The sequence below is a fragment of the Podarcis cretensis genome (assembly GCF_951804945.1).
Source record: "Podarcis cretensis genome assembly, chromosome: 7".
NCBI classification, from domain to species: domain Eukaryota; kingdom Metazoa; phylum Chordata; class Lepidosauria; order Squamata; family Lacertidae; genus Podarcis; species Podarcis cretensis.
Window position 1 is genome coordinate 16488784 of NC_137176.1, and position 22531 is coordinate 16511314.

Here is a 22531-nt window from a genome sequence, read left to right on the forward strand (position 1 = left end):
TGTGTGGGGTTGGCATAATACGACTGTCAGCAGGAACCAGCCCGTTTCCCTTGAATGTGCTCTTCAGATCTGAAATTATAATGCTCTCTTGGAAAAGAAACCACTTTGCTCACTGGTAAATCTTTAGATAAGGGAATAAAGGAATATTCACGTGACCAGGGGACTTAAAAGGAAATCCTTGGCTTGAACAAAGAACAAACCTGCATTGGTTTTACAGATTCTCAGCAGTTTGTGGCTCCCCTTAAAGATTCCTGGAAGTATTAGTTTGGTGAGCAGAAGTGGCTTGCTGTGTGGGATGGAGGTGGATTCATAGAATCATAGAATTGTAGAATTGTAGAGTTGGGAGGGACCCCAAGGTCATCTAGTCCAACCCCCTGCAATTTAGGAATCTTAGTTAAAGCATCTGTTGGGTCTTCTGGAGGCCGTAAGAGGCCTCCAGAAAGTAAGGAGACATGCAGTGGAGGCGCGAGGAGCCACTCCAGGGCCCCTAGGGTAGGCTGCCCCTTTCCTGAGCTGGGCACAGCAGGCTCCCTCGGGCATGCTTGGCGAAAGCATATGCTCCTCCGCTCAGTGTGTTGAGGTCAGGCACACATGCCTGCATGGCTCAGGTGCAAAAATCTGTTGGTTCTCTGCCCCTTCATGGGGAATGTTGTAGGGCTGGAGCTCCTGCAGCCCTGCACACTCAGCATTTATGACAGATATGCTTACATCTCCCTGTCTCTCTCATAGGCCCAATCCATCAGGCCCAATACTTATGTTCTCACCGGTTCTTATGTTTTATATTACTACCACTACTAATTTCTTATTTAGATGCCACCCATCGGACTGGGTTACCCCAGCCACTCTGGGTGTCTTCCAACAAATAAAAACACAATATGACACCACTCATTAAAAACTTCCCTATACAGTGGTACCTCAGGTTACAGACGCTTCAGGTTACAGACTCCGCTAACCCAGAAATAGTACCTCGGGTTAAGAACTTTGCTTCAGGATGAAAACACAAATTGTGCAGTGGCAGTGGGAGGCCCCATTAGCTAAAGTGGTGCTTCAGGTTAAGAACAGTTTCAGGTTAAGAACAGACCCCAAGAACGAATTAAGTTCTTAACCCGACATACCACTGTACAGGACTCCCTTCAGATATCTTCTAAAATCCAGGTAGTTGCTTATTTCCTTGACATCTGATGGGAGGACATACCACAGGGAGGGTGTGACTACTGAGAAGGCCCTGTGCCTGGTTCCCTGTAACCTCACTTCTCACAGTGAGGGAACTGCCAGAAGGCCCTCGTAGCTGGACCTCAGTTTCTGGGCTGGCTCCAAGTGGGGAATGCATGCTGACTCAACTAGGTCAGCCTCTACATTCATGACAGCATCCTTCAACTCCTAAATAAATAATTTTATGTCCCCTTTGAACATTCATTTCCAAGATGGACATTTATTTCCAAGGTGGCATCATCACGCAGAGTTAAATTTATCCAGAGGAATTGTCTATTGCTCCGTAATCAAATTACCTTCTCAGGTGTTATCTGTGTCAACCTGACCTAAGTTAAGGAGTAATGAATTATGATGGAAAGGAATTTTGCAGGCAAAATTAACAAGTAGTTTTTTTTTTTTAAATATTTTATTAAACTGAACTTGAGACCTCAATAATACATCAGATTTAGTACCTTTTTTTTTGTTGAAGTGATATTTTACAAATGATGTCATTTCTTCAGCTGCTTTACACAATAAATGGTTTGTTTTAAAATTTAGCTTTTTTTTATACAGGTCCATAAAAGTTGAAGGCAGAAAACAGGTTACCTTGGAATTGTACTCTTCTTTTCAGGGCAGATAACCATTCCCCCTGTAAACATTAATTATCATGTTAGTTGCTACAGCTGCCAGGCACTGAGACAAAACATGCAGTTGTCCTTAGCAGCTTATTTTAAAACAAACTAGGTAAGCAGGACATGGGGGGGAAAGATTCAGGAGAAAGGTATTCTTTTTAATGCCTGTGTGTGAGTGAGAGATTACCCTAGAGCTGGCTGGGTCACTGTGTTCTCCTCCTGAAGTAAATTCACAAAGGTCCAAGGCTAATTTTGCAACCTGAACTGTAATGTAACTGCATTTTAGAAGTCTCAGTAAAATGAAGAACAGCTTTTCTTATTATTATTATCATTATTATTAGGGAACTGACATCGGAGCCAGAAGTGGAGGCAGGGCTCCCAAGGGCCAAGCAGGGAGAGAGGGAACTCATCGGTTGGGGAAGGAAAACACCAGGGATAAAGGGGGGCGGTTGGGGGAATCGGAGAGGGGTCTCCAGGACTCTTCGCTGGAGACCAGCGGGGAGAGCACAGGTCCTCCTCTGCCCACACCCACCCTGCGCAAAAGACTTCCGCGCAGGGAAAGTAGGCGTAGACTTGGCGTCAAAGAGCTTTTGTGCTGGAAGAAGTTTAAGAAACGCCCACTGACGGATTCTGCCAGTGACTGAACAGCCACGGAGTGAAGGGCTGTCAGCCAAGACAGGTTTAACCAGGCAACCTAGCCAGTAGTGGCGGTAACTTACGCATGAGCAACCCCTTATAACCATTACAATTATTATTATTATTATTATTATTATTATTATTATTATTATTTCTAATTAAATTAGAATACTAATTAAATTTCTATATTGCCATTCACCCAAAGATCAAATATAAAAAAACACAAAAATACATACCATAATAACAAAAAACCCCAACACCCACCCTGTGAAGAGCATTCTAGAATCAGGGAGCCACTGCAGAGAAGGCCCGTTTTGTGTTGCCGCACTCTGGGCCTCTTGTGGAGGAGGCACACTAAGAAGGGCCTCGGATAGTCATCACGGGGTCCGTGTCAGTTCATGTGGAGAAAGGCAGTCCTTGTATTGCGATTCTGAGCCATTTAAGGCTTTACAGGCCAAAACCAGCAGTTTGAACTCAGCTTGGAAACTAATTGGTAGCCAGTGCAGTTGGGCCAGGATTGGTGCTATATGCTCAGCCGTCTTGCCCCAATGAGAAACCTGGCAACCAGATTCTGTACCGGCTGAAGTTTCCAAACCATCTACAGAGGCAGCCCCACATATAATACGTTTCAGTAATCTAATCTAGAGATTACAAGAGGATCCAGTTATGGGGGCGGCTGGGCCACCAGCCAAAGCATTGATGGAAGGTACTCTATGCCACTGAGGCCACCTGAGCCTCAAGCAACAGTATAACCAAGCTGTGTCCCCGTTCCTTCAGAGGGAATATAGCTCCAGCATGGAGCCAACACGGTGTAGTGGTTAAGAGCAGTGGATTCATAATCCGGTGAACCGGATTCGCTTCCCTGTTCCTCCACATGCAGCTGCTGGGTGACCTTGGGCTAGTCACATTTCTCTGAAATCCCTCAGCCTCACTCACCTCACAGAGTGTTTGTTGTGGGGGAGGAAGGGAAAGGAGATTGTTAGCCACTTTGAGACTCCTTAAGGGGAGTGAAAGGTGGGATATCAAGTCCAAACTCTTCTTCTTCTCCTCCATCAAGAGCAGGTCACCTCTCATGCATCCCGTCTAGAGGATCACCTGCTAACAATGCCTCAGTCTTATATGGATTCAGCTTCAGTTTATTGGCTTTCATCCAGTCCAGATTCAAAGAAGTGTAGATGTTAACAGCATGAAGGATAAAATCGACCCCTGAGGAACCCTACATTCAAGGTTCCTTGGGGCCAAAAAGTACTCTCCAAGCATCACTCTCTGTAAATGGCCATCCAACTAGGACTGGAATCGCCACTAAATGGTGCCACCCACTCCTAACTTGGACAGCCATTCCAGCAGGGTACCATCAAAAGCCACCAGGAGTTTGAGGAGCATTAGCAAGGACACTTTTCTTCTATCTCTCTCCCACCAGTTTCTGTGCAAAAAGCTGGGCTTAATTGAAAAAAAAGAGGACCCAGATTGAAATCGGTCTAGAAAATCAGTTTTCCCCAAGAGTGCCTAGATCTGGGCCATGACCACCTGTTCAGGAACCTTGGGCATGAAAGAGAGATTGGCAACTGACCAATAATTCCTAAGCTTTTGTGAACCCACGGAGAGTTTCTAAAGGAGTGGTTTCACCACTATCTCCTTCAATTAGGGACCCTCTTCCAGAATTTAGTGGAGAGCAGCAAGAGCTGAGGCAGTGAAGAGCTTGGGATTCTGTTGCCATAGCAACTCTATTTACAGTGAGGAAGAAAGAAGCTCTGATGCAGTCATGTAATCTCAAAGGTGAAACGAGGATATCCTCTGTGTCAGAACCACCCCCGCCCCCAGGCCAACATTTGCTGTGATGCACTCCTCTAGAGTTTTACCACATCTTAATGGACCCCCTTTTTTCTGTTGGAAAATTATCCTGTGAGTGAGTTTCTGAATATTCATAGAGTGGAATTCCATGCTTTTCCTCCACTTATACAGGCAATACTAGGGATGCCGAATAATTCTGTGGGAGCGGAAGCAGGAGCAGAAATTATCATAATGCACATTTTTGTCCCTTGTTGCTCTTGTTGGCTTCCGTCTGTCTCCAGAGACAATGGAGTGTGCCTTCGAAAGTGAAGTCAAACCATTGCATTTGCAGCACCAAAGTTACTTCCTCAGTGAGCAAGCCTGGGGAGTGTGTATCTTCTTCTCTGGTGATCACTCATAGCTGAGTAAGAGTGTCTTCCATAAACACAGTTTTAACAGTGAGTCCGTAAGTCCCTGTGGAGGCGAAGTCTGGATCCACATGTCCTTCCACAGCAGGGACATAGGTTTCTAGGCAGGAGTTGATCACGGTGAGGGTTTCCAACCGTGCCTTCCTCTAGCATGTTTCTCCCTTTCTTCCTGAGTTTGAGCGCCTCCAAAACCCATGACACCTTTGGTAATGGCTGTTCTCCAATTGGAGCGCTCGCAGGCTAGTGTTTCACACTTGTCGGTGTTTATACTACATTTTTTTGGATTTGCCTTGAGAGAGTCTTTAAATCTCTTTTGTTGACCACCAGCATTATGCTTTCCATTTTTAAGTTTGGAATAGATGACAATCAGGTTTGGAAGATGTTTAAGTTTGGAAGATGACAATCAGGCATCCGAACATGACCAGTCCAACGAAGTTGATGTTGAAGAAGCATTGCTTTGAAACCGGTGATCTCTGCTTCTATTACACTGGCGTTAGTTCTCCTGTCTTCCCCAGTGATGTGTAAAAATTTTTGGGGACACCGTTGATGGAATCTTTCCATCAACGAGTGTATGGAGGCCCAAGGCTGCCCAGATGACAAGCTTTGCCTCTTAGCTTTGCTGATGTGGTACAAAGGAAAGCACAGCACTATATTTGCTACCAGATTGGCTGCAGGAGTTGCTGGTAGGTGGCATGCAAGATGCCATTTAACCATCTTTGGAACTCCACTCTGGATTTGTCTAGGGCAGGCATGGCCAAACTTGGCCCTTCAGATGTTTTGGGACAACTCCCATTATCCCTAGCTAACAGAACCAGTGGTCAGGGATGATGGGAATTGTAGTCCCAAAACTTCTGGAAGACTGAGTTTGGCCATGCCTGGTGTAGGGTATACTCCTAAGCCTTTTCTTCTCTGAAAGATCTCCTGCAAGGCAGTGGAGGTTTAGGATCAGTTTCCTTCTTCTAGATGGTCTACCTTTCCAGGTTCATGAGCCCCGTCTGTCCCTCATTTCTCTCTACAGTACATGCAGAAACTTCCTTCTTGAGTGTTGGACACACCATTGATCCCATCTTTTCAATCTGCCAGAGCCTGTCTTCGCATGCAGAGCAATTCCCTTACTCACCAGGGGTAGCATAGTTTTTTTTTGTGTCTTTTGGAATCAGAATGATAGAATCAGCACCATAGAACCATAGTTCTACAAAAAGTAGAACTGCATGTTACATGTGACAAAGGGATGGCACTAATACTGCAACCATATATGGAGGACTTCCTCTTCCTGGTGACAGGTCGGACTCTTATCTCATGTTCTGTAAAATCATTTGTATCTATAACTGCCCTGGTGCCACATTGTTTCCAGGGAACTGGCTAATGAGATGATGGGGAAGTGATCTTTCCCATTGCCCTAATTTCCCCCTATTACCTTAGTGCAACATTAACAGTTCTCGTTGGGATATAGAAGTCATGATAGGATGCAGTTGAGATGTACATTTCTGACATCCAAATGAGTTTTATAGGTTGTACAGGAAATGCATATTTTAAAGTTACTGTTTCTGTTATACTTTGATAGTATATGGCTACCAGGAACTATGAAAATAGATTGCTCATCTGGCATGCTCTCAGGTCTTTTATTCTTTTTACAGGGAATGATTATCAAAAAGAAACCTAGTAACCTCTATAAGTAAGACAAATAGACCGAACCAAATGCTAATTAAGGCCCATGACTTACAACACCTTTGTGTTTTACATTGGGCTGCCTCTGAAGATGGTTCAGAAGATTCAGCTGGTGCAAAATTTGATGGACAGGTTGCTCATTTGCTGGACAGGTTGCTCACTGACTGGTTGGAACATACTATATTGATCCTGGCTTGACTGCACTGCCTGTCAATTGCCGTATTTTTGCTCCATAAGACACAGTTTTTTCTTCCTAAAAAGTAAGGGGAAATGTCTGTGCATCTTATGGAGCGAATGTGTGGTCAATTGCTGGCTCCCTTTCCAGCCCCGCCCCCTTGCCCAGGCCTCCATTGTTGAATGTTCTGCAGACGGAGGCTGTTAGTTTCCCCAGCGACATGTGACTGGCTGATTAGATTATCTGTCTGGAAACAGTAGAAACGGCTCCCTTTCCTTGCCTTAAAAAGCTGCAGAACTGTGTTGAACCCCATAAAAACAGGATTTTTTCCCTTTGCAAAGTAAGCTCAACAACTTTGAGCTGATCCTCAAAAAAAAAAAAAAAAAGGGTTTTCCCCTTTGCAAAAGAAGCTGCACAACTGTGAGCTGACCCCTCCCCCCTAAATGAGGCTTTCCCCCTTTGCAAAAGAAGCTTCCAAACTTTGAGCTGATCCTCAAAAAATGGGGGCTTTCCCCCTTTCCTCCTCCTCTAAAAACTAGGTGCGTCTTATGGTCAGGTGTGTCTTATGGAGCGAAAAATACGGTAGTTTCTGGGCCCAATGCAAAGTGCTGATTTTGACCTATAAAGCCTTAAACTACTCAGGACCACAATACCTCCAGGACCACCTTTCCAATATGAACTGACCTGGACCCTGTGATCATCATCTGAGACCCTTCTTCATGAGAGGCCTGGAGAGTGGCAACATGACAAGGAGACTTTTCTGTGGTGGCTTCTCACTTGTAGAAAGCTCTCCCCAGAAAGAGTCACCTGGAACATTCATAACATACGGTCTCCCTTGGGAGGTGGTGAACTTTCCTTCCTCGGAAGTTTTAAGCAGAAGTTGGTCGGCCATCTGTCATGGATGCTTTAGCTGAGATTCCTGCATTGCAGGGGAATTGGACTCGATGACTCTTGGGTCCCTTCTAACTCTACTATTCTCTGATTCTATGATCTTTAGGCACCAGGCAGAAACATTTCTCTATAACCAGACCTTTGTCTGATTGATGGCCTTTAAAATGTGTTTGTGGAAGGGGGAATTATTGGTTTGCTTTTGCTTTGTTGTGTATTTTGTGTTCTCATTTTGTATTTTATGTTGTGAACATGTTGTGGACTATCCCGTGATCTGTTATATTATACAAATATAACAATGTTGTTGTTTAGTCATTTAGTCGTGTCCAACTCTTCGTGACCCCATGGACCAGAGCACGCCAGGCACTCCTGTCTTTCACTGCCTGCCGCAGTTTGGTCAAACTCATGCTGGTAGCTTCGAGAACACTGTCCAACCATTTCATCCTCTGTCATCCCCTTCTCTTTGTGCCCTCCATCTTTCCCAACATCCGTGTCTTTTCCAGGGAGTCTTCTCTTCTCATGAGGTGGCCAAAGTATTGGAGCCTTTGCTTCAGGATCTGTCCTTCCAGTGAGCACTCAGGGCTGATTTCCTTCAGAATGGAGAGGTTTGATCTTCTTGCAGTCCATGGGACTCTCAAGAGTCTCCTCCAGCACCATAATTCAAAAGCATCAATTCTTCAGTGATCAGCCTTCTTTATGGTCCAGCTCTCACTTCCATAAAATATAACAATAATTTTATTATTTATACCCCACGCATCTGGAGTGTAAATAACAACACCTTATTCGCTTTATACCTGAATGTGGTGTTCTTTCTGTTGCTAGCTTCTACAATGAGATTCTCTTCCCCAGACAAATGGCTGTTCCTATGAAAACACACTGAGAAGTATGTTTCATCTGTGGGCATGCAGAAAGCTGCATGTTCAGTCCCCAGCATTTGCAGGTAGGGCTGGGAAGTCTCCTGCCTGAAACCCTTGGCATCATAGAATTATAGAATTGGAAGGGACCACAAGGGTCAACTAGTCCAGCCCCCTGCAGGGCAAGAATCTTTTTGCTCAGTGTGTGGGCTTGGACCCACGACCCTAAGATTGAGTGCCTCATATTCCACCGATTGAGCTATTGATCTGGGGAGACACTGCCCAGACAATACTGAACTAGATAGACCAAAGTTCTGTCCCAGTTTAAGACTGTATCCTACGTTCCTAACTTCCCACCTGGACACAATATTATTCTACAACAAGAATAATGATAATGCTATGGATACAACAGAGAGTCTGGCTTTCTTTTTGGGTTTTGATTTGATGTCTGGAACGTTCTCCTTTGTAACTGTTTCTGAAATTGGATTAACATGTTTCTTTGATATATGGCCAAATCTGTATGCTGGCGAGTGGCTGTATTTGCGAACCCAAATCAATGAAGAATAGCAAATGCAGACACATTGTATCAGTTAGGAATGTATAAATTAAGGCTGCAACTTCTGCATTGCAGGCCTATTCATGGCTTCCCAGAACTCATCTCTATTGAGTTCAATGGGCCCCATTTTGAGGTGCGTTGAGGATTTCAGCCTGTCAATGAATGAGTTACCTTAATCTGCTAAAAAAACCTTTGATGGATTAGAAGGGTAGCCCTCATTAATTAAGTAACAGCTTCTTTTTAGTGCTACTTTAATTTCACAACTGCATAGCTCAGTTGGTTAGAGCATGTAACTATAGAAACATAAAAGGCATGTATGTATATATTAACATACACTGAAAACATTCCTCTTCTTTCTGAAACAAAAGTGATAGCTCTTCTAAGATGTTATATCATACAATGGAGAGACTTCTGCGGTTATTAAATGCCAACAATAAAACACACACAAATAAAATCCAAAAGTGAATACCTACCAGAAAGCATCACTCTGAAGAACAAAATACGCCATTCATTCACAAGTGAGTTTGGAACTGCGATGATCTTTAATTCTTTTTTTACCTCTTCCATTAAATTAAGCTATTGCTGATGAGATCATCCAGTCTAGCAGTGCAGGAAATGGAAATCCTTTATTCACCCCTAGCAGAATCAGCATCTCTTTCGCTTTGTCTGAACAGTGCCTCAGACCTGACCTTGATAAATCAAAGTGAGCTGAAGCAGTCCTTAAGGTTTTCATGCCCTTCCTGGATCATCTGACAAGGGCGAGGATTTAATTAATTGATTAAATCTGCATAAATGTGCATAGAAGCAAAATACAACGATGCATTTTTGCAGCTAAACTTAAGGCAGTATAGCTCCGTAACCTGCCTGGGTGGGAGATCACCTATGAACCAGATACAAGCAGCTTTGAACTCTTTGGAAGAAAAAAATGGGTGTAAGTGCAGTAATACAAATTGGGCAACACTCACAATTACAGCCTAGCCACATTTGATCAAAACTGCAGTCTTAGTGTTGGGAAGATATTAAACCTATCCAACACAAGAGCTGTCTTGCATCCACTATAACAAATTAATAACAGTGGTGCATTTATTGTGCAACAGCAGAACTACTTAACAGTCAAATTAGAAGATATGTGGCATTGCATCTTGTTTGGCATGGAAAAGATCTTTAAATGAAGAGAACTATCAGGCACGTGCATGATTTGGGCCATCCATGGATTGGATTGGATTGCAGCTCCATCATATGATCCAGAACTCTACAGACATTGTTTTGCACAGAACCACTGCTCATCCTGGGATCTGGGGCGAGTTCTCATCTGTATGCTGCTCTGCTTCACAGGTGTCTAGTGAGACAGATGGGGCTCATCAACCTGAGAAGGTAGCTCATCTAGTAGAAGAAAAACTCTGATCCTAAACTTCTGAGGCTTTATGGGATATCTTTGGGAGAAGAAAAGGCTAAGGAGTAAATCCTACACAAATCTGGAGTGGAGTCCCTAAAACAGATGGATGGCGCCTTGTACGCCTCTTTCTGTCAACTCCTGCAGCCAAGGTGGTCCCAAATATACAGCTCTGCTTTCCCTTGGACCTCATCAGTGAGGCCAAGATGAGGAGCCTGGCATCTGAGCAGCCCTGGACCTCCATACACACTGCCCAGGCTTGTGCTCTGGGGAGGCCTGCTGGCACAGTAGTGCTATCAGCACAGTAGTTTGACTTTGGTAAAGGGATGTGGGTGGCGCTGTGGTCTAAACCACTGAACCTCTTGGGCTTGCCAATCAGAAGGTCAGTGGTTTGAATCCCCGCAACTGGGTGAGCTCCCATTGCTCTGTCCCAGCTCCTGCCAACCTAGCAGTTTGAGAGCACGCCAGTGCAAGTAGATAAATAGGTATTGCTGCGGCAGGAAGGTAAATGACATTTCCGTGCGCTCTGGCTTCCGTCGTGGTGTCCTGTTGTGCCAGAAGCAGTTTAGTCATGCTGGCCACATGACTCAGAAAGCTGTCTGTGGACAAACACCAGCTCCCTTGACCTATAGAGCGAGATGAGCGCCGCAACCCCAGAGTCGTCTGCGACTGGACCTAATGGCCAGGGGTATCTTTACCTTTAAGGAAAACAGGGGCATTCTGGGATCAAATCCGAAACCGGGACAGCTTCCATTAAACCAGGACTGTCCCTGGAAAATAGAGAAACTTGGAAGGTCTGTGATCACCGGAGATGTATGTAAAAGCTTTAAAAGAGAGAGAGAGAGAGAGAGAGAGAGAGAGACAGTTTCTTTTTGCTGCGTGAGATCTTCCCCAGCTTCCCTCTGAGATGCTGAAACAATTTAGCTCTTTCTGAGATGCCAAAGTAGTCTCAGTCAGCATGGATGGATGATGCCCTGGAGGGAAGGCAGCGTTTCACTTCAAATATGGATTCAGATAATGGCTGCAGCATGTGGCAGTGAATCTGGAAAGTCTCCAAACAGCAGTCAGCAGAGGCAGGGGGCTCTCCCGTTGGGGCGACAGAGAAAGGAAGAGGATTTGCATTGAGGAACGGTTTCCCAAATATATTTGTTTTGCACAGAGGCAGCTTCACGAGCTCGGCGAGACGTTTTGAATCTCAAGGCAAAGATTTTGCATCTATCTCAAATTACGTTAAAACTACCCAGGAAGTCACTTACAAAAGGAGGGGGGGGGGGAGCAGAAGGAAAAAATGTGTACATATAAAGGTGCGCTTGCTCTCCCTTCAAAGTCACCTTGCCACAGCAGCAAGATGCCTACAGATTACAGGTATTTATTCTGTGCCACTTCACAAATGCTACATTCCTCCAGGAAGCTAAAGCTTTAATGTTCTTGTGTCGCTGGAGTCCCATTGATCTGGTGCTCAAGGGATGCACTTAGGGATGAGCTCAATGAACTCCTAGTTCTTTCTCTTTCTAAGTCATATTCATTACCCCATCTAAATGGGAGAACATTTCTCTTCTGGTTCTAGCTTCTAGTGGTTTTTACTGCCTCAGTTCAGGGCAATGCCTTTTTATTTTCAACAAACAAAATCTATACAGCTAATAATAATAATAATAATAATAATAATAATAATAATAATAATTCCACTAAAGGAATGCAAGAAGGCAACATCACAAATAATTTTTAAGTAAAGGTAAAGGGACCCCTGACCATTAGGTCCAGTCGTGGCTGACTCTGGGGTTGCGGCGCTCATCTTGCTTTATTGGCTGAGGGAGCCGGCATGCAGCTTCTGGGTCATGTGGCCAGCATGACTAAGCCGCTTCTGGTGAACCAGAGCAGCACACGGAAACGCCATTTACCTTCCCGCCAGAGTGGTACCTATTGATCTACTTGCACTTTGACGTGCTTTCGAACTGCTAGGTTGGTAGGAGCAGGGATCGAGCAACGGGAGCTCACCCTGTTGCGGGGATTCGAACCTCCGACCTTCTGATCGACAAGTCCTAGGCTCTGTAGTTTAACCCACAGTGCCACCCGCGTCCCTGTAATTTTTAAATAGAGACAAATCAGTTTTGGTCTGTGAATTTCTGTTTCTCTCGGTTTCTAATTTTTCCAGTTTTAAGTTCAGTTTGCTACTTTCCCTTACCACTCTGCAATTTTCTTAAAAAATAAAAAAGTCCTTATGAAAATATATCCGCATTTTGGAGAAAATGTATCCTGATATGCACATTTCTGTATGGAACTTTGCCTAGTGTACTCATGTTTGCAAAGCAATTTCCCTGACATAATGCATGTTGAAGACAGGAGCGCCTGGCGTGCTCAGGTCCATGGGGTCACGAAGAGTCGGACACGACTAAATGACTAAACAACAACAATGCATGTTAGTATGCTATTTTCATGACTGCATAGATGTTAATGCACACTTTGTCCTTGGATATGCATTTCCCCCCCATGCATTACATGGCTGGAGAACGACACTGCAAAATTTGGAGAAGTTTGAAAGTTAGCTGTGATTCAGTTCACGTATTGTATCGGAAAGTGTGACTTGGATAAGTTTACCTTTAAAAATGAACAGAACTGAACTTCTCCCCCATCTCTGCTTTTAAATGCACAGGTTAATCAACCAGTGCTTGCTCTCTGTCTAAATCCTTGTGATGAGATAACATGGGACTAGGCCTCCCCAGGAAGCTGATTTTAGAAGTGTAGTGTCCATACCTACCAAGTGTCCCTATTTTCCATGGCCAGTCCCAGATTTACAGAAGCCATCCCGGTTTTTAATTTGATCCCAGAATGTCCCGCGTTTCCTTAAGATGTCTTTATTTTCAAAGGAGATATGTCAGGGGGCATGGAGTTATGCAACCCCCAAAACAAGGGGATAATTCACTATACATCCTTTAGAAGACATCTGAAGGCAGCACTATATAGGGAAGTTTTTTAATGTTTAATGTTTTATTATGTATATCTATATGTTGGAAGCCACCCAGAGTGGCTGGGGCAAACCATTCAGATGGGTGGGGTATAAATAATTAAATCACCATCATCATGGAATAAGATGTCCCTATTTTCATCAGAGGGTATGGGTGCCAGCACCAAGTATAACCAGCCTAGAGACCATCAAGAGGCTATTTATTTATTTATTCATTCACTGCATTTCAGGCTATATAAACCAATCAATATTTAAAGATTACCTGAGCAATGTAAGAAAAATAGAATATAAAGCATGTATCATGATCAGGAGACGATCAGTGGAGAGAAGTTCAGTAGATCTCTTCTTACAGATGGGAAAGGAAATGGATTCTGTTCTCTCTTAATGTTTGGCAGTATTCATTTTCCTAAAGGAAAATCTATCTGATTCCTAGGCTGGAGATATCTCGACATGGATGTCATGTATATAATTATTGATTATGCCACAGATACAAGGACCATGTGAAATGTGTGAAGGCAGAGTAAACATTGTAAACTGAGCTGGAGGCTGTCCTGGCTGTATTCCCCAGACAAATACTTGTTCTCCTCTAGTGAGATGGATATTTGCTAAGTCAGACTCTCACTGGAATAATTAATCTCTCTGCTGCAATTCTACTTGAAAAAAGTAGCTTGTTTTTGATAGACAACGATTAAGCCTCCAAGGTTTTTGGGAAATCACTTATATCCACCCTGTGATTCATAAAAAAAATGTTGTTTTGAAAGGAAAGAAAAGATAGGAGTAGGAGTTACTTTCAGTCAAGAAATTGCACTCATAGCTAATCGGGAGACCTTACAAAAAGAAAAGAACAGCACATTTCATATGTATATGCAGATAACAGACTGTTGCTTATAATGAGCACTCACACTTTACATTTTGGGTGCTCTTTGCAGGATCACGCGTGGTGCTACAGTTCCCAGGGGGCTTACTAGCAAACAGGGGCTGGCTTGCCTCTCAGTGTTAATTTTTGGAGGTTCATGCCCAGCCTCAGTAATCAGTCAGTCGGTCAAGTTTATTGCTTATAGCTAAAGGCTGCTGCAATGTATACAATGTCATTCAATAAAATATATACTAGTTTGATACAAAAACTTAAAACATTTACATTGTCAAAACATGATCTATTCTGCACAAAGCTATAGAAACTCCTTAATATACAAATTGAAACATTAGACAATAAAATTTATAAGCTAAAGTCACTGCGGGGCCACTAATATATTAAAAGCAATATTAAATAATGCAGTAGACAATTATGTACGAAGTTTAGTGAGAAAGATACAGGTTGGTGTAAGGTAAAGGTAAAGGGACCGCTGACCATTAGGTCCAGTCGTGGCCGAATCTGGGGTTGCGGTGCTCATCTTGCTTTATTGGCCGAGGGAGCCGGCGTACAGCTCATATGGCCAGCATGACTAAGCTGCTTCTGGCGAACCAGAGCAGCACACGGAAACACCGTTTACCTTCCCGCCAGAGCAGTACCTATTTATCTACTTGCACTTTGACGTGCTTTCAAACTGCTAGGTTGGCAGGAGCAGGAACCGAGCAACAGGAGCTCACACTGTCATGGGGATTTGAACCACCAACTTTCTGATTGGCAAGTCCTAGGCTCTGTGGTTTAACCCACAGCACCACCCGTGTCCCTTTTTACAGCTTGGTGTACATGGGGTCAAATAAATCCATCTCCTTTACAGTTGATAGCTATCTCGGCTATATAATTTTTTCTAATTTTCCTGGCGGCAGTTGCAAAAAGTGCGACATGCCAGGTCACATACTTACCTATGTCTGTGAGGAGATAAAGAATCACATCAGAAGGATTCTGGCCAGGGGACCTTGTCATTATAGGTGTCAAAAACCATTCTCTTGCTTCATTATATAAGGGGCGGCATAAAATATAATGTGTAAGGTCCTCTAATTCAGGGCATCCCTTAATTACCAGTTCATTTACTGGTATGCCTCTATGTCTCCCATCATCAGTAATCAAGTTTCTTGCTGGGAGGTGGGGCCAGCCCCATTTATAAATAGGGGGTCGAGCCGAAAATAGCCAGGCAGTCAGCTCTGGAGATCCATCCTCCCTCCCCTCCCTTAGTTTAATGTTTTCTTGTTTGCAGGTTAACTTTTTCTTCCTGTTTAGCGGGTGCTGCTACAGTCTTTGACTGGTTGCTGTTGAAGAACAGAGAAGAAATTTTCCTGCATTGGCAGTGAAATATACTCAGAGCTGAGAGTGGATTTCATGCTCTTTATTCAGCTCATAGTGGTGAGCAGGAATGGAAGTTCCCCCAAAATGTCTGCTTTATATACATTATTTACACAATGGGCCCCACGTGATTGGCTAATTCTGGGATTCACCTGTAGGCCAATCTGGTTGCGGATTCACTTCCACCTGGAGCTGGATTGGGTGGCTCCTGTGGACCAATCAGACTGCTGCATTCTGGGCCCTATTGTTCTAGGACCAATCAGACTGCTGCATTCTGAATCCTATTGTTCTAGGACCAATCAGACTGCTGCATTCTGAATCCTACTGTTCTAGGACCAATCAGACTGCTGCCTTTTGGATCCTATTCAACTCAGTCCATAATACCCCGGTTTTGTCTTCCCCGTAGCAATTTGTCACAGCTTTGGCGGTTATGGCCTTGGGTGGAATCCTTTAGTCTTTTCTTCCCTATATTGGGGTGTGTGTGTGTGTGTGTGTGTGAAGTGGTGACTCGCCCCCCTGCGGTGGCTATTCCAGGGTCCCCCTCTTAAAGGGGTTATATATATGGGTGTCACTGGCCATACATTGAAAGGTCATTAGTGAACTACCCTGCATGTGGGGATATGGGCTTGGCTGCCTGCTACACTTACGTCTTGCAGAGCATCCTCATATCCCATTTACTCTGATGAGCCCCAGTTCCCCCCGGGCTGGGGGGGATACACTCCCAAGGCCTAAGCCAAGGTCTTCATACATTTGGAAGTTTAATAAAGTTGTGGCCTAATTTAAATTCCATATACCGTTGTCAGAGTCTTTATTCCTTCCTTATGATCCCTGGGGGCTGGGGCTGTCGCCGCCTGGTCACGCAATGGAGAAAAAAAGAATATATTCTGGCCATTGATATCAATGAACAATGCTATGAACAATGTCAATGAACAATGTCAATGAACTATGGTGAAATGCGTTTCCATCTAAATTGTAATAATCATTTCTAAATATATGCCTATACAGATCACCATATACTGATTTCATACAAATTGGTGTCCTCATTTTTGTTGATGCAAATCCTAGGAGTGGTTGGAGAAATATATAATTCACCTGGATTGCTCAACAAAACAATTCCTCAGGTCACGAGGTCTGCAGTTTAAACCAGGGAGTCCCTAACTCTGAGAAAATAGTCAGGCTTGACATCAGAACCTGCCATCCCAGCTTATACCTGCCTTGAATCTCTCAGTGTGCTACCGGTGGCCCCCTGTGGTGAACCGCCATTTTTATTGTCCATAATAATAATAATAATAATAATAATAATAATAATAATAATAATACCACGCTATACCCAGGGGTTTCAGGGTGGTTCACAGAATAAAATCAAGATATAAAATCACAAAATACATAATTAAAACAAAAACAACCCAATAGCCCCTCCCAAAAGAGCATAGGATGTAAAATGGCATAGGATGTCAATCAGATGAACCAAAGGTCTGGTTAAAAAGGGACATTTTTTCCTGACACCTAAAGTTTTAGATATCTTTTAAAAATAGGATAGTTGTTTATTTCCTTCACCTCTGATGGGAAGCCATTCCAAAGGGCAGGTGCCACTACCGAGAAGGCCCTCTGCCTGGTTCCCTGTAACCTCACTTCTCGCAATGAGGGAACCGCCAGAAGGCCCTCGGCGCTGGATCTCAGTGTCCAGGCTGAACAATGAGGGTGGAGGTGCTCCTTCAGGTATACAGGACCGAGGCCGTTTAGGGCTTTAAAGGTCAGCACCAACACTTTGAATTGTGCTTGGAAATGTAAAGGTAAAGGTAAAGGGACCCCTGACCGTTAGGTCCAGTCGTGGTCGACTCTGGGGTTGCGGCGCTCATCTCGTTTTATTGGCCAGGGGAGCTGGCGTACAGCTTCTGGGTCATGTGGCCAGCATGACTAAGCAGCTTCTGGAAAACCAGAGCAGCGCATGGAAACGCCGTTTACCTTCCTGCCGGAGTGGTACCTATTTATCTACTTTACTTTGACATGCTTTTGAACTGCTAGGTTGGCAGGAGCAGGGACCGAACAACGGGAACTCACCTCATCGCGGGGATTCGAACCGCCGACCTTCTGATCAGCAAATCCTAGCTCTGTGGTTTAACCCACAGTGCCACCTGCATCGGAAATGTACTGGGAGCCAATGCAGATCTCTCAGGACCGGTGTTATGTGTCCCGTTCGCCACTCCCAGTCACCAGTCTAGCTGCCACATTCTGGATTAATTGCAGTTTCCAGGTCACCTTCAAAGGTAGCCCCACATAGAGCGCATTGCAGTAGTCCAAGCGGGAGATAACTAGAGCATGCACCACTCTGGCAAGACAGTCTGCGGGCAGGTAGGGTCTCAGCCTGTGTACCAGATGGAGCTGGTAGACAGCCGCCCTGGACACAGAATTAACCTGCGCTACCATGGACAGCTGTGAGTCCAAAATGACTCTCAGACTGTACACCTGGTCCTTCAGGGGCACAGTTACCCCATTCAGGACCAGGGAGTCAACGATGAGCTGCTTGGCAAAGCGTGTTCTCCTTCATGGAGAGCACATGTTGCGGTGGGGTCTAACAAGACATCCCACTGTTGCTGGGCGGGTAAAGGTAGTTGGCCACCATTGCGATTGGGCTCCTCTTATCGTTGGGGAGAATTTGATGTTGCCATTTTATGATTGATAGCCAAGAAGGTTTATATTTCCTGCATGCAACGTTGAGATTCCTCTATTTGCTGCGCGCATCGGAACACCCGTCCACCCTCCCTCCCTATATTTAGGGTTGTTCGCATTGACCTTGCTATGCCTGTCATGGGGTCGTCTGCTTTTGGGACAGGGGCCTGGTAGGAATTTTGTCCATTTGGCTGAGTGGCTGGTGCCAGTTGGTTTTTGCCTACTGCGTAGCAAATCATCACAACTTGTAAAGTTGTGGTTAGGCATTGGTTTTATGAATTGGTTGGTGGAGGGGCATGGATTGGCTGTGCCTGCCCCTCTAATGCTGTTGCTGCAAGGGTATTCCATTAAAGGAACCCAGGGGCTCGCCATGCTCTTGTCCGAACCCCTGGGAGCATTTGGGGAGAGGTGAGGGCATGGTTCCCAGCTCCATCTTTCTCCCCAAATTGTTTTCCCTTTCTGACTTTCGCAGGCATGTAAATGTCAGTCTGTCACCAGGCAGGGACAGGTAACCAATGCCTAAGCAACCACTCACATTTTTTGTATTTTAATAAAGTTGTGGCCAAAATTATGCTAAAAACCTTAAACAAAAATTCTGTGTGAATTGTGTTTTATTGGGGACCTCAACATGAAACCTCTGTAGGCTTCCTCTAAAGGTGTATACAGCCACACTCTCTTGTCTGAAACCAGAGGTAGGTTTCCCTGAAATCTTCGTCTCCCCTTGTGGTTGCCTGGATTGCTTCCATTGTTAGGCTGCTCTGGCTCGCTGGTGAGCCAGAGCTGAAAAGATCGCCCTGTGTATTCTCAAATTACTATATTCTACATGGATTTCCTGCGGCCTTTGATCATAAAAAGATGGGAGCCTGTGGTTTCTCCTTTGTTCTCCAGTGTCTTTCCCTTTTGTACGCAAGCGACTGAGTCACTGCTGAGTAATCCCAAGGGTTGCGCTGTCTAACAATGGACAGAATCAGACACAACAACAAAGCATCTCCCCACCCCCACCCCTTTTTAAAGGCATTGCATGCATATTCAGAAGTGCCCCAGCCTCAAAAGGCCATGTGCTTACATTGTCGACTGTATGCGCCACTTGGCAAAAGGAAACTGACCTTCAGCTGATGACACACACACACACACACACACAGAGAGAGAGAGAGAGAGAGAGAGAGAGAGAGGAGAGAGAGAGAGAGAGAGAGACTGCTTCTGGTGCTCTTGCATATGCATGTTGATTCCTGCGCCACAACTTGGCAGCAAGTCATTAGAGGCATACAAGGAGGCAAGGCAATGACAGTGAAAGGGGGCAGGTCCTGCTGGAGGGGGATGTTGCCATTGCTATGTCAAGAGTCTGACTACGGGCAAATTTAAGAGAGCTGTTAAGCTGGAGTCATTGCAGCAGAAGAGCATGCAATCTGTTCATGAAAGGAACTGGTAGTGAAGAACTCTGCTTGCTTTAATTCAGCCACCGCTGTAGGAGATAAAGGCTCGCTTCCTAGACCAGGAATTGCCAGCTTCTAGTATTCTTAGGGTGCTGCCCTGTATTCCGGGAAGATGTTCAGTGATAGAAATATAAATCAATCTTTTCATGGGAGGTCAAGCTGCACAGTAGAGCATACCCTCCAATATTTCTCCAATGAAAATAGGGACATCCTATTCAACAACAACAACAACAACAACAACAATTTTATTATTTATATTCCACCCATTTGATTGGGTTGCCCCAGCCACTCTGGGTGGCTTCTAACATATAAAAAATCAAAATAAAATATTAAACATTAAAAAACCTCCCTATACAGGGCTGCCTTCAGATGTCTTCTAAAGGTTGTATAGTCACTTATCTGCTTGGCTTGCCCTGCTTAGGAAGTAGTTGTCAGGATTATATGTTAAATAGATTTCGGATATTTGTTTTGTGAAGTGTTGTCCAGGCGGAGATCCGCTTATTCTGGGAAAGGCACCAGTGACCAGTCCATCTATTCTAAACACAGTGTTGGTCTTGCCTGTTTATCTTGTTTACTCTAAATAGCAGCCACTTGGGGGCTGGATGGGAGAAATCACCTCTCCCCCCCCCCCGCAGCTGCTATTTGCTGATGGGTCAAACTATGCATTTATTGTAATAATTTTGGCTCACAGATAGCTGCTATACTAACAAGTACACTGTAGTAACATTACCGTTGGAAAAATGATCACCTGTACCTTCTTTAATTCTTTTTTTTAACAATAATTTTTATTACTTTTCAATTGCAATAATAGCCTCATTATAAGAATGCCAACTTATAATACAATTACTAATACCAATCATTCAGATACTAAATTATATAATTTAGGTGGCCCCCTGTGTGCTAGAATTGATGGTTTGCTGCTTTACTTTATTTCTGCATTTGAAAATCTTTTTATTTTCAATTACCATATTTTTCACTCTATAGGACGCACTTTTTCCCCTCCAAAAATTAAGGGGAAATGTGTGTGCATCCTATGGAGTGAATGCAGGCTCCTTGGCTTCAGCAATATCAATGCGAAGCCTCTGAAGCACAGAGGGAGAGCGAGAGGGGTCGCCTGAAGCCTTTGGAGTGCAGCGCAAGTTCCTGCTGTGTTCCGGAGGCTTCAGGTTCCTTTTGCTGAAGCCGGGAGAGCAAGACTCTCCTGGCTTCAGCAGAGAGGGAGAGCTGTGCAGCGCCCCTTCAGCCAAGTGGGAGGAGAAATGGAAGGGGCTCTGTTTCTCCTGCTGCTTCGCTGAAGGGGCACTGAGCAGAGAGGGGGGATTCCCCCCCCTTGTTCTCCCCCTCTAAAAGAAGGTGTGTCCTATGGTCGGGTGCGTCCTAGAGAGCGAAAAATACGGTACACTCCGGTCAAAATAACAATTCCTTATGCAACAACTGCAATATTAACAACTTCCATTTGTATTGAGACATTAAATGATTTATAAAACTATAGGTGAGGCACTCAAACTGCATCCTTGTTCTTCCCGTGTGTGGCAATTATTCTGTCCGTGGTGTTTCTTCCTGTCCTTGCAAAATATTATGTCTATATTTTCCTGGTCATTGCTGTCCTCCATCATGCCTTCGGTGGAGCTAATATCCCACTGTTGTTTCTGCAATTCTCCCCTTCTTTAATTCTTACCCTGAAATGAGCGGGTTTCCTTTCGAATAAACATGGTTAGGATGGGAATGTCCAGATACAACCCCGATCCTAGAGAAATTAGTGACAAAATCTCCCATTGAGGTCGATGCAGCAGGATTACATGTTAAAATATCCCGGTACAGACAGAGACAACCTGCAAGGCACAAACCACAGAAAAAGACTCGCCTCTTCATGTCCAGGTTGTGAACCTGCCAAGTCATCTGGCTGTTGAGCATACAATGGAGGATGAAAGGACCTGGATGTGAACTAACAAGGCAATAGCCACCAGGAGCTTCTCTTTATATGCAAACAAAAGTAGCCCTGATGTTACACCTGCCATCTACTTACAGCTTGGCCTTTTGTCAATATTAGCCGGTTTTCTCATGCTTCAGCACCATTAACATCCGGCAAAGAATCTTCCCTTGCACAGCTCGGGTTTCAGGTTTTGCATAGGAGAAATGCACATCCTGTCATATTGCACGGCAGAACTGAAAACACAACTGCTGCTAATACTTTTATACACTGGACTGGGCTTTAGGGACTCGGTTTGTTTGCGATTGGCACTAATTCAAAAGCATAATATTTTCAAGGTACAAAATGGCCAATCTGCTTGAGCAATCAGATCTTCTCAACGTCGCTACTCGATGCCGTTTCATAACTCTTTGCAGACCATTAGAGGATATTAACGAAAACACTGCTCTGATCTCAGCAACAGTAGCTGTTAACAGCAGGAGTGCCCTTCCTGGAGATATTGATTTCTTTATCTGGGGTCTATTCTTAAGTGAGGATATAGACAGAACTGTTAATCAGAGATAGACAGAGAGAGAGCACGTGAAACTGCCTATTTCTTGGGCTGTAAGATATGTTATTTATAGCGTTCATGCATCAAAAGATATTCTGCTGTAACTATTTGAAAGGAAATATTCAGGGTGGAATTCAACTACCTTTTATTGATAAATAAAATAGACTTAGCCATGTTTATTAATTTCAATGGGTCTTCTCTGAGGAGATCTAGCATTGAATTCCACCCTCAGTGCTGAATTTATCTTTGTGAATTTATGGGATGAGTACAAGATGATATATGACTGGATAAAATGTTGAAGTGGTTGGCAGGAGCTGGGACAGAGCAAGGGATTCAAACTGCCAACCTTCTGATTGGCAAGCCCAAGAGGCTCAGTGGTTTAGACCAGTGCTTCCCAACCTTTTTATCGCCGCGGACCGGTAAATGTTTGATAATTTTTCCGTGGCCCGCTTGTTTTGTTTTAAAAATTTTAATTTAATTGTATTTAAACATGCCTTCAAAATAAAATACAGCTACACCAAAAAATGAATATAAAGTGATTTATTTTATTTAACTCACTAGAATGCCAAAT

General features: G+C 44.1%; 1 long non-coding RNA gene across 1 annotated transcript in view; it reads right to left on the reverse strand.

The window, feature by feature from the left end:
• The window catches only part of LOC307220958, a 216495-nt gene extending 202322 nt beyond the window's left edge, over positions 1–14173 (reverse strand). Inside the window, exon 1 of the long non-coding RNA XR_013841218.1 lies at positions 14119–14173. This is a non-coding gene — a long non-coding RNA (uncharacterized lncRNA). The remainder of the gene's footprint in view (positions 1–14118) is intronic.
• Positions 14174–22531: the final 8358 nt, after the last annotated feature.